Source organism: Prinia subflava, chromosome Z, assembly GCF_021018805.1.
Source record: "Prinia subflava isolate CZ2003 ecotype Zambia chromosome Z, Cam_Psub_1.2, whole genome shotgun sequence".
In the NCBI taxonomy this organism is placed as follows: domain Eukaryota; kingdom Metazoa; phylum Chordata; class Aves; order Passeriformes; family Cisticolidae; genus Prinia; species Prinia subflava.
Genome location: NC_086283.1, coordinates 66,837,942 through 66,850,951, shown reverse-complemented (window position 1 = coordinate 66,850,951; position 13,010 = coordinate 66,837,942).

The following is a 13,010-nucleotide window of genomic DNA, read 5'->3' as shown; positions in this document are numbered from 1 at the left end:
TGCCCCTGTGGTGTGAGGGTTGGAAATAAATGGTCTTTAAGGCCCCTTCCAACTTTTTTATGATTCTGTTCCTATGAATTCTTCACCTTAACTTTTATATCCTCCCTCATAAATAACAAATGACAAACATCTCAATCACAAAATAAGATATAGGGTATGTATCAGGATCTCACAAATACTCATACCTGGTGGACACATGTTATCTGTTATCCAGTAACCTCAAATGTTGAAAATGCAGTGTTGACACATAAGGTAGACAACATTGTGTAAAAAGACACATACAAAAAAAAATAGGAAAAATTTATTAAATTTCCTTCTGTTTATAAATTTCTTGATTTTGCACTAAAACTAACAACTCCCAAAAAGTAAATTATTAAGCACCTGTTCTCACATCTGGCTGCCTTCGGATATCAGCTTTCTTGTTTGTTCCATCATTCTTGGCTCAACCACTTAAAGTAGCTTTAGCTTAAATTCTTGCAAAAATAAGGCACTTCTGTAAATATTCGTAAATGCACTGCAGAGATAATCAAGAGCTTTCTCAAATGGGGAACTTTGAAAAGGATGCTTATGATATGTTATCACAATACCTTTAGAACAATTAAATAAATCAATGAACTCTTAAAGATCCTGAATGCGCTCTCAGCTGTAGAGAAGTCACGCACTGAATTTCTCCATAATGCTTTCCAAATTGACTCCAGGATCAGCAGTCTGTCATTTGCATTAGGCCTAACCCAAGCAAATGGGAAGTGGTAGCAGCAGCAGCAAGAGAGGTAATGGTGTGGGTCCAGGACTGCAGCTCGGCGGGAAGAGAAAAGCAGATGCCCCCACACAGGCCACCGGGATGGCAGGACCCGCTAGATGATGCTGTTTGCCCACAAATTTAGCACTTCTGTCTTAGAAAAATATAAAAAAAACAGGACAGGAAAATACCCACTGAGGGCAGCAATTTCTGTAAAAAAAAAGAAAATAGCATAAAGTTTCAGAACAATTTTTTAAATCTGCTTTCTCCTCTTCATTCGTGTGAATGGTAGTGGTCTCTGGTACTGGTCTACACAAATGTCTTTCTTGAAACAACATTAGATTAGAAAATTAAACTTTGGCCTAGTGGGCTTAGATATATGTTCTCTCTTTTTTAAATGCTGTTGTCTAAAATAATCCAATTCTTAGGCTGCTCTAGTGATAATGTCTGTTATTCAACCATATATTAACTTATAGCCTGGAAGAGACCTCTCATTGTATTAATTCAAAGAAACTGTCAGGTTTGAAAATAATTTACATTGCAGATTAAATAAAAAGCAAAACTTAGGTTGCAGGAAACAGAAGATGTCCTTTTGTTTCCTGAACCTTTTCCAGTTTACTCATTGATAAATATCATAAGTTCACTGCACACAAACACTAACACATTTGATTCAGTTTTTCCAAATGGCTTATTCCATTTTGTCTTCATTTCAAAATAACAGTCTATAACAGTCTAACTTCTGTTAACCTTGAACCGGGGCGGGGGGCAGGGGGGAAACGTATTGTATTTTCAGGAAATTTTGGTATAAAAGTGGTAGCTAACCCACAAAAGATGGTCATTTTCTCCTAGCAAAAGAAAATTTTGCACACACAAACACACACACCCACACATGCAAAAGTTAGACATGTAGGATCAGGAGGCAAAGAACAATAGGTTGAGTCAAAAGGAACTTTTACTGAAGATGCAGGGACAAAGTGTGTAAAGCACTAAGCCATTAATATACAGCAGACTGTATCAGAAGAATAAGAATGATAAGAGACAGTGAAGGTGTAATCATCAGCAGATTTAATAGAATTTAGAAAATAGGTTTCTTATTGCCAGAGGCCTAAATAAATTTCACAGAGAAGCATCCAAGACAGCAATTGCAGATGGTCACAGGAGAATCACATTGCAATCTACTTTTTCTGGTTTCTCATGGAAAGTTCAGAAACAAGGCTGAACCCAAAAGTTAGCTTCCACATCTTAGGTAAATAACAAATCCAGTGTGTTGCCATGAATTTTCCTGGTTTGCTAAGCGTTCATATTAAAGGAGAAACGTGCAGTTTCTCACGCTGGTGAATTGTAAACACAGGACCATGTTTTGTAAATATTGGCAATGTTATGAATACTTTCTCCAAGACAAGGGGAGGTTGAATGACAGCCTCCTAGACCAATGTGACAGGAGAGGTGGCGATACCCTTCTCCAATCCATGGTCACCTTGCCACAGGTATATAATGGAAAAATAAACTAAGGGCAGGGTCTTCTGCCCTGCTGCTCTGTTGCACCCAGATCTGTGTCCCCAGTCGGTGTTCCTGGTTGGGCCTCCACGGTGATAACTGGCGCCTATACGTGGTCAAGTTGCAAGCTAGTGAGGAAAGAAAAAAGAAGAAAGAAAAAAAAAATCTGCCTTCTACAGCTGCAAAAAGAAGAAACCCACGATGTTCTCAGAGGAACGATTGATGATGGAACTGTTCCACTCCTTTTTGTTGTCCTGTGACGCTGACTTGACCAGGAAACACGTGAGAGAACTATTTAGCTGGGGAAAGAAACTTGGAATTTTTTATACTGCTGAAAAGGCACTTTATATTGGCCCATGGAGAACCCTGGGAAAAAGCCTTTTCTCTGCCGTCCTTGACGGAAACTCTAAGGCAGGCACTCTTTTACGGGCATGGACAACAGTCTTCCCACTTTTAAAAGAGGCTGGGGAGGACTTTGAAGTTGATTCTGGGCTTTCGACAGGAAGCAGGACTGGCTCCCCTGTGAGCTCCGTCGCTTCTGACGAGGATTGCTCTGCAGGGTTAGAGCCGATGCAGGAGACCCCCACCCCCATGTCGGGGGTTGGGCGCGCCCAGCGGGGTTTTTGGAAGGGCGGGGAAGCTTTTTTCGGTCCGCTCCCCGCGCGGTTTGCCGGGCGGGGAGCTGGGGTGCCGAGGGGGCGGAGCGCTCGGCCTCGGGTCCCACGCCGAGCGCGGGGGATCGCCCGCGCCGCCCCGGGCCGCCGTGCCGCGGCGACCCCCCCGCTGCCCGCCACCGCTGCGGGGTCCGCCCTGCAGCTGCCGCGCGGAGCCGCGCCGCCTCGGGCCCCCTGCGGGGAGCCGGGGGGGCCGCCGTGCACGCCGCCCCCGGCGCTGCCGGCGCCGCCCCCTGCCGCCGCCTCCCCGGCCCGCCCCGCCCCGCCGCGACCTGCTCCGCGCAGGATTTGGCAGGCGAGAGCGGCGGGGACGGCCCCTCCCTGCCCCGTCCCCCCGCCGCGCCAAATGCTGTGCGCGGGGTCGCTGCCGCCGGCGGTCCGTGCGGTGCCCGCAACGGAGCCGCCGCCGCCGCCCACCGCGCCGCGCCCCGCCCCACGCGTCCGGTGCCGGTCCGGCGCCGCGGGGGGAGGGCTGGGCGCAACGCTGCCCGCTGCTGCGGGGCCACCCGTGCCGTACGACCCCCCCGCGCCGCCGCGCGGCCCCGCCGCATGCCCCCTCCGTTCAGAGGGGACGGGGCCGAGCGCTGGAGCCGCAGAGCTGCTGCCGGCTCTGGCCCCGGCCACCGACCCATCGGCTGGCCGGGCAGGAGCTGAAAGCTGTGGCCGATCGGCCACGCCTCCCTGCCCAGCACGACAATCACCCCCCCGCTCAGAGAGGAGTCTGAGCGAGCCACTGTCCCCTGCCCACCCCCCCTACGGGGCCGGGTCGGCTGTGGGAGATGATAACGGGGCAAAAGCGTTGTCTGATGTGCACGCTTTTCCTGTCATGAAATCGGATGAGGCTTTTAGTCCGCAGGTGAACCAGGCTGCTGACCTAAGAGAGCTGCTGCCTGAAGATGCAGCTTTGCCCGAGCCAGTTCAGGGAGCTGTGGTTTTGGGTCCACAGCATCATAGCCATGATGACCCATCATGGGCAGTCCCGTTTCCCTTATCAAGGGACGTGGCAGAAGATGAGATAAGCTTCACTGAGGCAATTCAATGGATCAGTGCAGAATTTGAGGATCTGATCTTTCCTTATGTAATAAGAGGTCTTGCAACAATGATGCTTGAACCTCAACAGGTTTTTACCTTTGAAAGAAATTGGAAATTCCTAGCTGGACAAATGGCTGTCGAAAATAGCCACCTGCCTCGAGATGATCCCTTGTTTGGGGTCGGAGTTGACCTACTTATGGGGAGGAGTCAATATGATTGCCCTGATGTGCAAGCTGGCCTTTCTTTCATTGTTTTAGATTCGTGCAGATACATAGGGATATCTGCATTGATAAAAACCAAGTTATCCTTCTCCCCAAAGGAAGACTTCTTAGACATAGCACAGAAGCCAAAGGAAGCTTTTAATGAATTTATATCGCGTCTGATGCATTTTTTAAAGACGAGAGTCAAGGATATAACTTTGACAATGATAATTTTGGAGCAATTAGCAAGAAGCCATGCTAATTCTGCTTGCCAGAGGCTCCTGGAAACCATTCCAGAGACTTCTACTGTCCTGGAGATGGTCCAGACCTGTGCAGTTCTAAACACCTGTGATTCTATGGTGATGACCCCAACGGCTGCTTCACAGCCGGCAGAAAAGGGGCAGAATGATGGACATGAGACACAGGCAGATATTCAGCCTAGTGGAGAACAGGAAAAGGAGGCACAGAAAGTGACTCCCTTGTTTTTCTGCGCACAAGGTGTGGGTTCAGACCATACTGCAGAAACATGCAAAGCAGTGGGTCATGCTGAGCCCACGCCAAACCCGAAAACTCGGAGGCGAAGAAAAAGACGAAGACGTCAGGGGGACGAAACAGTTTCCCAAGCTCTAGAACAAGAGCAAAATTCTCTGGCTGGTGTACAGCCATCATCTCAAGTGTAGGAAGTGTTGATGTTGCCACATAGCTATGGTCAGTTTTCCTTGGACCTTGCAGTGGGTTTCTACGTCCACATCCTATGTTGCATGCATTCTTTGAGAAAAAGTCAATTGCTCAATTTGTGTTTTCTAAGTTCTCTATCCTCAGGTTCTGGGATCTTTGCCATGGAGGTGGCCGTTGAAAGTCTGCTGAGCTGCCTCAGGTGCATTGGACTGATCCTGTTTGATCCTGAAACTTTGTGCACCCTGTGCCACCCTAGTGCCACCCATCAGAGAAGCCTCTTCGAGATCTGATTAACATGGACACGGACTGGCATCCTCTCTTTTCCTATATGGCCTCCATAGAGACTTTGGATCCTGTGGAGCTGCTGGACAAGGACAGACTGAAGCAGTGTGATGCTGAGAGCCAGCGGACTGTTAATCATGGACTTAGAGGAATTGTTTGCTATGGCTCAGTTTTATGTATGGTAGCCATTGTGACCTCTGTGGGGAAAGTGCATGTTGTTTGGGGGTTGTGGTTTTGGGACAGAACTTTTGGGGTTCAGAATTTTGAATTGAGTGATTAAATTTTTCTTGGAATGCTCCTGCCTTTTGCACCGTATATTCCCTTGTATCTTATAAAAATTTAAAAATATGAGGGTGTTGGTTGAATTATGTTAGACTATGCTCGAGATATTTTGAGCAGATTATTGCAAGGGGTTCAGGGTGAAACCCTGGGTAGCAAAGGCAGAATCAGACCAACATGTAGCCCTCACACCGTCACCTAAATGAAGGTCGGTGAACTTTATACAGGTTTTTTTTTCCTTTCTTTTTTCCTGTCATAGAATTGTTCATTTTTCTTTTTCTGTTTTCTTTTTAATATACTTAAAAGGGTGAGATGTTGCCATGAATTTTCCTGGTTTGCTAAGCGTTCATATTAAAGGAGAAACGTGCAGTTTCTCACGCTGGTGAATTGTAAACACAGGACCATGTTTTGTAAATATTGGCAATGTTATGAATACTTTCTCCAAGACAAGGGGAGGTTGAATGACAGCCTCCTAGACCAATGTGACAGGAGAGGTGGCGATACCCTTCTCCAATCCATGGTCACCTTGCCACAGGTATATAATGGAAAAATAAACTAAGGGCAGGGTCTTCTGCCCTGCTGCTCTGTTGCACCCAGATCTGTGTCCCCAGTCGGTGTTCCTGGTTGGGCCTCCACGGTGATACCAGTGCTTGCCTGAGTAACAATACACAGGAAGCAAATCTGCTAGTGAAAACTGCTTATATGTGCAAAGTCACCATCATGCCTCTAGAACCTAGTATACAACAGTGACTCTAAGTGCATTTTTAAAGAAATTGTTTTTGAGACAAGACAAGAGCATGTAGCCTCAGACTATGCCAGGGGAGGTTCAGGATGGACATCAGGAAGAAGCTTTTCATTGAAAAGGTTGCTAAGCATTGGAATGGACTGAGCAGGGAGGCGGTGGAGTCACTGTCCCTGGAGGTGTTCAAGAAGGGACTGGATGTGGCACTCAGTGCCATGGTTTATTTATTGTGGAGGTGTTCAAGCACAGGTTGGACCTGATGATCTTGAAGGTCTTTTCCAACTGTCGTGACTCCATGATTCTATCACATAGGATTGACATAGCCTTAGAATGGTGGGCATAAAATACAAACTTCTTAGACTATGCAACCATTCTGATTATGAACCAAAATTGATTCAAAGTATGACTGCAGAAGTTTAATTTAATCTTTCAGATATAAAACTGACAAAAGTGTTAAAGGTTACCAAGAAAACCAGCAACTGAGAAAATAAAATATTTCTGATCTTTTCTGTCTTTCATTAGCACAAATAACTTACTACCAGATTAGATTATTCAGCAAATTAATAGGCAATATTTACTATAATTCTTATTGTTAGTCATTGAAAACAACATTAGTGAAGTCCAAGATGTTAAAAGCCTTGAAGCATTGTTTCCAGTTTTACTGGAACACTGGGCTATGTCTTCTGTTTAAGCATAAACAGTCTTTGTTCACTTAGGGTACTACTATACTACCAGTAACAAATTGATACTTTGGCATAGCAAACTTCCCTACAAAACATAGGTTTCAATACAAAAAATTGTTCTGCATAGATCAACAACTCCTTATGCTATTAGGTTACTGGGTAGCTTACCACATATTTTATTGTTCACTGTAGAATACAGCATACTAGAGATTAATGATCTGATTAATATTTCAATTTCTCTAATTTTTAATAATAAACTATGCTAGCACTGAAAAGTAAAAAAGGCTTACTATATAATGCTAGCTCTAGTAAAGATTTTAAAAGTGCTTCCTTATATTTTCAAACATATTTCTAGATATACTAATTACTGATACAAATTTCTAGATATACTGACAAGAAGTTGTCAATTTTGCTGCATTAATGTGTTTTAAATCCCTTCATTCAAGGGATAGGGAAATTTGCCGTAAGAATATAAAAACAGATTTGTAAAAAAGGTTCCTAAAAACCTAAACCCTGTTAACATTTTCTGAGGAACGCATGCAGACGTGGACAGACTAAAATCACTATGGTTCAGCTCCTTTAAGCAATTCTATCTACTGCAAAATGATCCAAACCATAGCTTTATGTAATTCATCTGAAGTAGAATGGTTTTCAAGGACACAATCCTATATTGCTGGTCAAATTGAAGAGCTGAAGTTTTCAAGGCTCTCCCTACCTCACTTATTTGAATGATGTGGGCTGCTTGAATAGGCTTTTTAAACACTCAGCACTAATTGGTAACAGAGACTAGATTAAAATCAGTCGAGTTCTTTTAAGCTTCCCCAAATACCCTCACATCTTCAAGTTTCACTTAATGTAATTGTAAAAACAGGTCTACTGTTACTCAACTCTCAAGGGTGGCATTAACTTCATTAGGTGCTGTTTGTACAATGTGTTAAGCTCCTCATTAGAACATGCACAGAGGTATTTTAGACTAATGAGGCTCTATTGTTATAACCTATCCCTGCTTAATTGCAATTTCTTTATAAGTAGCTGATGTGGTACAAACTCTTTTAAATGGCAAATACTGGTACAACAATCAGTTTTAATTGATGTGTACATTAAAATAAATCTTCCCATTAGGCTGCACATTGTATGCCTGTTAGCCTCAGAGAATAAAAAATATTTTTAAAAGAAAAAAGAAAAAAAATGCCTGTCCTATCATGGGCCTCACCCATTTGCAAAAAGGTGCTGCAGAATCCTTCCTTCCCCGCAGCCCTACATAGCACCACCAGATGGGCCCTACAGCTACCAGTGAGATAGAAGCATGGAATCATTCGGACTGGAAAAGACCTCTAAGATCACTGAGGCCAGCACTGCCAAGTCCACCACTAGATCATGTCTTCAAATGCCACATCTATGAGTCTCTTAAATGCCTCTAGGAATGACAGATTTCAGCTCATCACATCTGTGTTTTTCAGCAGCAGCCTTCATCGTCACCCTCAGTTCAGGTAATTCACTATCTTCTCTCACATTAGAAGAGAAGCAGGCCCAGAGTTCAGGATAGACAGTCTTTTCTCAAAAATGCACAGTCACAAGAGTGTCCTGGGTTGCAACATGAAACCAAAAATGTGTATTCAACTTTCCATCTGTTGAAACCAGTCGGGAAGGTTTTTACTTCCTTTTGTATAAGCCATTCCTCATAACTCCATGGGGGAGGTGGGGTATCTTCTGTTAATGGGCCATTAAGGCTCACCACATGACTGATACAATTACATCATCGCATTGTGAGATGTTCCATCCAGTGGGAGGAGCCAACCATTCCTATCTAGTAAAAACTGAGAATCAGAAAACCAAGGCAGCCTGTTTCCACTGGATTCCCAGAGGAAGATTGGACTCATCACCACTGGACCTTTGGAAGGAGACTACGCGCTTCTACAGGATCATCTCTGTTCCAACAGAACTTCATCTGCTACCCCAGGAGGATTTATTTGGACTGCTTCCAACACCATGACCAACAGGGTGTCAGGCTGTATTCTGATTCTGTCAGGGTTTCTAGGATTTTTGGTGTGGGGTTTTTTGTTTTGTTTTGTTTTGTTTTTTGGTTTTTGGGTTTTTTTTTTATACTACTACATTTGTATTTTTAATATTCCTAGCACAGAACTGTTATTCCTATTCCCATATCTTCATACCTTTGCCTGGAAGCCTCTAACAGCAAATTTATAACAATTTGGACAGCTAACAGCAAAATTATAATAATTCTCCATTCCAAGGGAAGCTCCAGCTTTCCCTGGCAGACACCTGTCATTCCAAACCAAGACACAAGAGCTAAACTGTGTTATTGGAACTGTGCTTGTGGTGATAAAAGGGACAGATGAAATCCCTCAACTTGAAAATGCCTCAAAAAATGCTCTGCACAGGACAAGTAATGCAACAAATCATTTGGAATTAAAGAAATTAAGCAAATCAAGGCAAAACCAAAAGCAAAACCAAATAAAGCAATATCCAGGCTGCAAGAAATTTTGTTTCTGAACAATGCCAATTCTGTGCTCTTCTGTACTCTTCATGCAGGAAGGATGTGAGGCCTGTGTAAATTTAAATCATGCTAAATACAAAACCTTCAAAGGAAAAGAAATGCACCTAAGCTTTAGTTCTTCTTTGGTATGGCTACTTCTAATTATCATTCATAGGCAAAAAGTCTTTTGCTTTTAACACAGTTGCACAGAGAAAGACAGTAGATAAAACCATGTCTGTGTATACAGGGATAAAAATTTATCTCTGAAAAGGCATTCAAAACGAGAAAGTTTCTTTTAAAACAAAACATGTCTTTTTATTTTACTTTCAGGAAGCACTCTACTGCACAATCACATAGGACTAATCTTGTATCTCTAACTCTTCCTCCTATTGTTTGTGTTAAATAAAAATATATGGTAAGAGGTAGGAAGGGACCATACAAACAAGTGGGGCAAATTTCTGCTTGGGACTACATGAAGGCAGTAAACCACTACTTTTCTTATAAAGAACACAAAAATAGGTTTGAAGTACCTAAATTTCATGGATCTGTTTACTTTCCTCCTGGGATAGTCTAATCCACTTCCTGAGAAAATAAAAGCAACCAAATCATGAGTGATTCAGATCACCTTTATGATTACGGTAAGCAAGTTTCTATCCAGTGAGGGTTTTCCATACTTCCTATTTGCAAATTAAGTTCAGTGTTGCAGCACAGGGTTGTCTGACAGTGATTGGATCAGAATTCTGATGAAGCTTCTGTTCACCTAGGTGGAGTTTTGTATAATACCTCAAATGCCATTCTTATTTTAATTATTTGCTATATGGATATATTAATAAAGCTTTTTGGCTTCCCATTACCATGTTGTTGTTGCTTTGCTCATAACTCTATTACCAGCTGCTATCTCTTTAATGTTATTATGGTCTCATGCATCTGCTTGGTGCTACTACTGTAGCTGAACATTGCTGGAATTTCCTATTTTATTTGCTAATGGCTTTGCCCATGCATCTCTTGAGAGGGGGTGTCACTATACAGTCAGCAATGATAATTTACACTGTACATACCAGTACCTCATTTACTAAATGAAATGTTTAATAAAGCAGAGGTCTAGTCAGGAGGCAGCTAGCTCAGCACAAAGATGACAAGAGTATGGATAAGCAGAAATTTCCAGAATTTCAGAATGCTATTCACTGAATTTATGTCTTCCTTTCACATCAGTAGCCACCAGCTTGGTAAAATATTGTTACTTCTCTACTACTAGCAACATTTTATTCTAGGTCTGTCAATAATCTTCATCATTAATACAGAAAGTTTGAAAACATGACCTAGACAAACTCATCACATTCAGCTTTGTAAATGAAGATATTAGTATTAGTACTACAGTACTGAAGAGAACATATCAATTCACATTTTTTACTAAATTGATAATACAGCAAGAGTCTAGATATCATTTAGAGAAATGGGACACACCATTTACAAAGCTGAATTTATTTAACTTTTTAAAGTATATCCTACAAATATCAAGTCTTTATTAATAGTAATAGCCTTTCAGTGAACCAGATGTGTTTTTTTTTCTTCTTAATAACAAACCCAAGTCTTTCACACAGGCCAACAAACTTGCGGGTTTTGTCTCAGATACTTTTTGTCTTACATTTCCTTATCAGCCGCAGATGCTCAAGAATTAAGGCTTGAATTTTTAGACTGTTTCTTTCTGTTAAAAGAAAATTTTGCGAAGTCTCATCTTCTAAGATAAAGTTGCCTTGCCTTTCATAACCACATCAGACTGTTTTCTCCACCCCAACAGCTTTGTTCTAAATTCATTGGGTGAGGGTTTGTTTCTTAAAAAAGCTTTTTCTGCTGGGAAGTAGAGGCTTCCAAACACAAATACGGACCTCCAAAAGTTGAGCATATGGGAGTTCCAATATGAGGAAGGGAACTGGATGTTCATACACTGGAGCAACCAAAATAGCATCTACTAAGGTGGCCACCATGCGAGGGAGAAGAAAAGACATAATTTTAGGAGCATGTGCTAATAAGATTAAGAAGAATAAGCCACTGGCTTCCACAAATATGGACACCACACCATTAATTTCATTCCTCTTTACCCGTAATTCTTCTATACTAAATATTCACTATCACTACACCTGACCCTGTGCCTCCTGCTCCACAAATTTGTCTTTGATTCTACATGACTGCAGCATTCAGAGTAGCCCAGGAGGAGGCACAGCAATTCTACAAATCTGCCTGTAGCATATCACATACTCAACACAATATTTATGTAAGTTCAAGCAGGAAAAGGCACAGCTGAAAACTCACTGCATACAAACGGAGTGTATCTCACTATTGCAAATCAAGCACAGAGCAGAACAGATCAAACCCCAGTTCAAGAGGAAAACAAAGAAATCTAAGATCAGAAAAAGGAACAGAATATCAGAAACTACATATAAAATTTACTTTAAAATGTCCAAACTGATTTTAGAGTGACTAACATGGGACCCATATTTCCTTCTGGAATTATTTTTGGAAAGGTGCACTTTTTCAGGTGAAAAAAAAAATATTAGTTTTGGAATAGACTTGATCCAAGCAGGAAAAAGAAATGAGACAATCCTGACCATGAAAGACAATGTCAGTTCTGGATCAGAGAAGCTGCTTCCATATATACCTCAGAAAACAAAAATTATGAGAGCTAAACCCATTAAGCAAGAACTCACCTTGCCATTATTCTACGGATCATAACAGACTAATTATGCAGTCCAATTTAGAGACCAGTAAATTCTGAGATTCAGAACATACTGATAAAATGATGACTCATTGATTCCCCTGCTCCTTACTAAAAAACTTATAAGCTTTTGTGGCCACACTCCAGCCAAGATGTAAACTCTTAGAATATTGTACATAATAACATTCACTATCATCTTAAGTCATTAGTATGACCTTCAGCCACAGGTTCAGCAGCTGGTTTATTGCTCATTTGGTTCATTTCTGGATGGTAATAAAACTGAATATTTTGTTCAAAATATACTTCCTGACATCTCTTTACATACTCTGTCTAACAGCATCTCCTTGTATCATCACTTCAACTTGTAATACTTAGGCAGTTTCTTAGCAATCACCTATCCTAAGGCACAAAGGTCTTCCTAGCATAAATGAAATCTCTTGCTCTGAATACACAGATTTTTTCTTCCAATTTTTTCTTCCTATCCCATAACATGAAAACATTTAGTAAAGACATAAGGACTTAAAATGTGTGCAACATAGTTGGCATTGTTAATATATTTCTGAGTATCTCTATCTTCAAAAGAAATACTCCAGGGACTGAGAATGCAAGGATAATCTACCATTTCTTTTCCTGGAGAAATTCACTTTTATTTTAATGACAGCCAAACAAAAAAACCCAAACAAACAAAACAAACACCTTCAAAACCCAGTAGTCATAAGAACAGCAACAAAAAAAAGTGTATATTTTGTGGACAAGTTCTAACCTTTTAGTGACAAATCCTGCAGACTGAAAATAAAATAGTATGAGGTTCAAGGACACCAGCACATTTTTTCCCTCTCTGCCTGCCTATCAGAAATAATTGCAACAGTCCTAGACTCCACAAGATATCGCCTAGCAGATAGGCGATAACAGAGTGTCAGTGACAAAGGTCAGAATTAGAGGGCATAGTTTGATAATTGAGAAAAATAAGGATACACTTGGCCAAATATGAGTATGG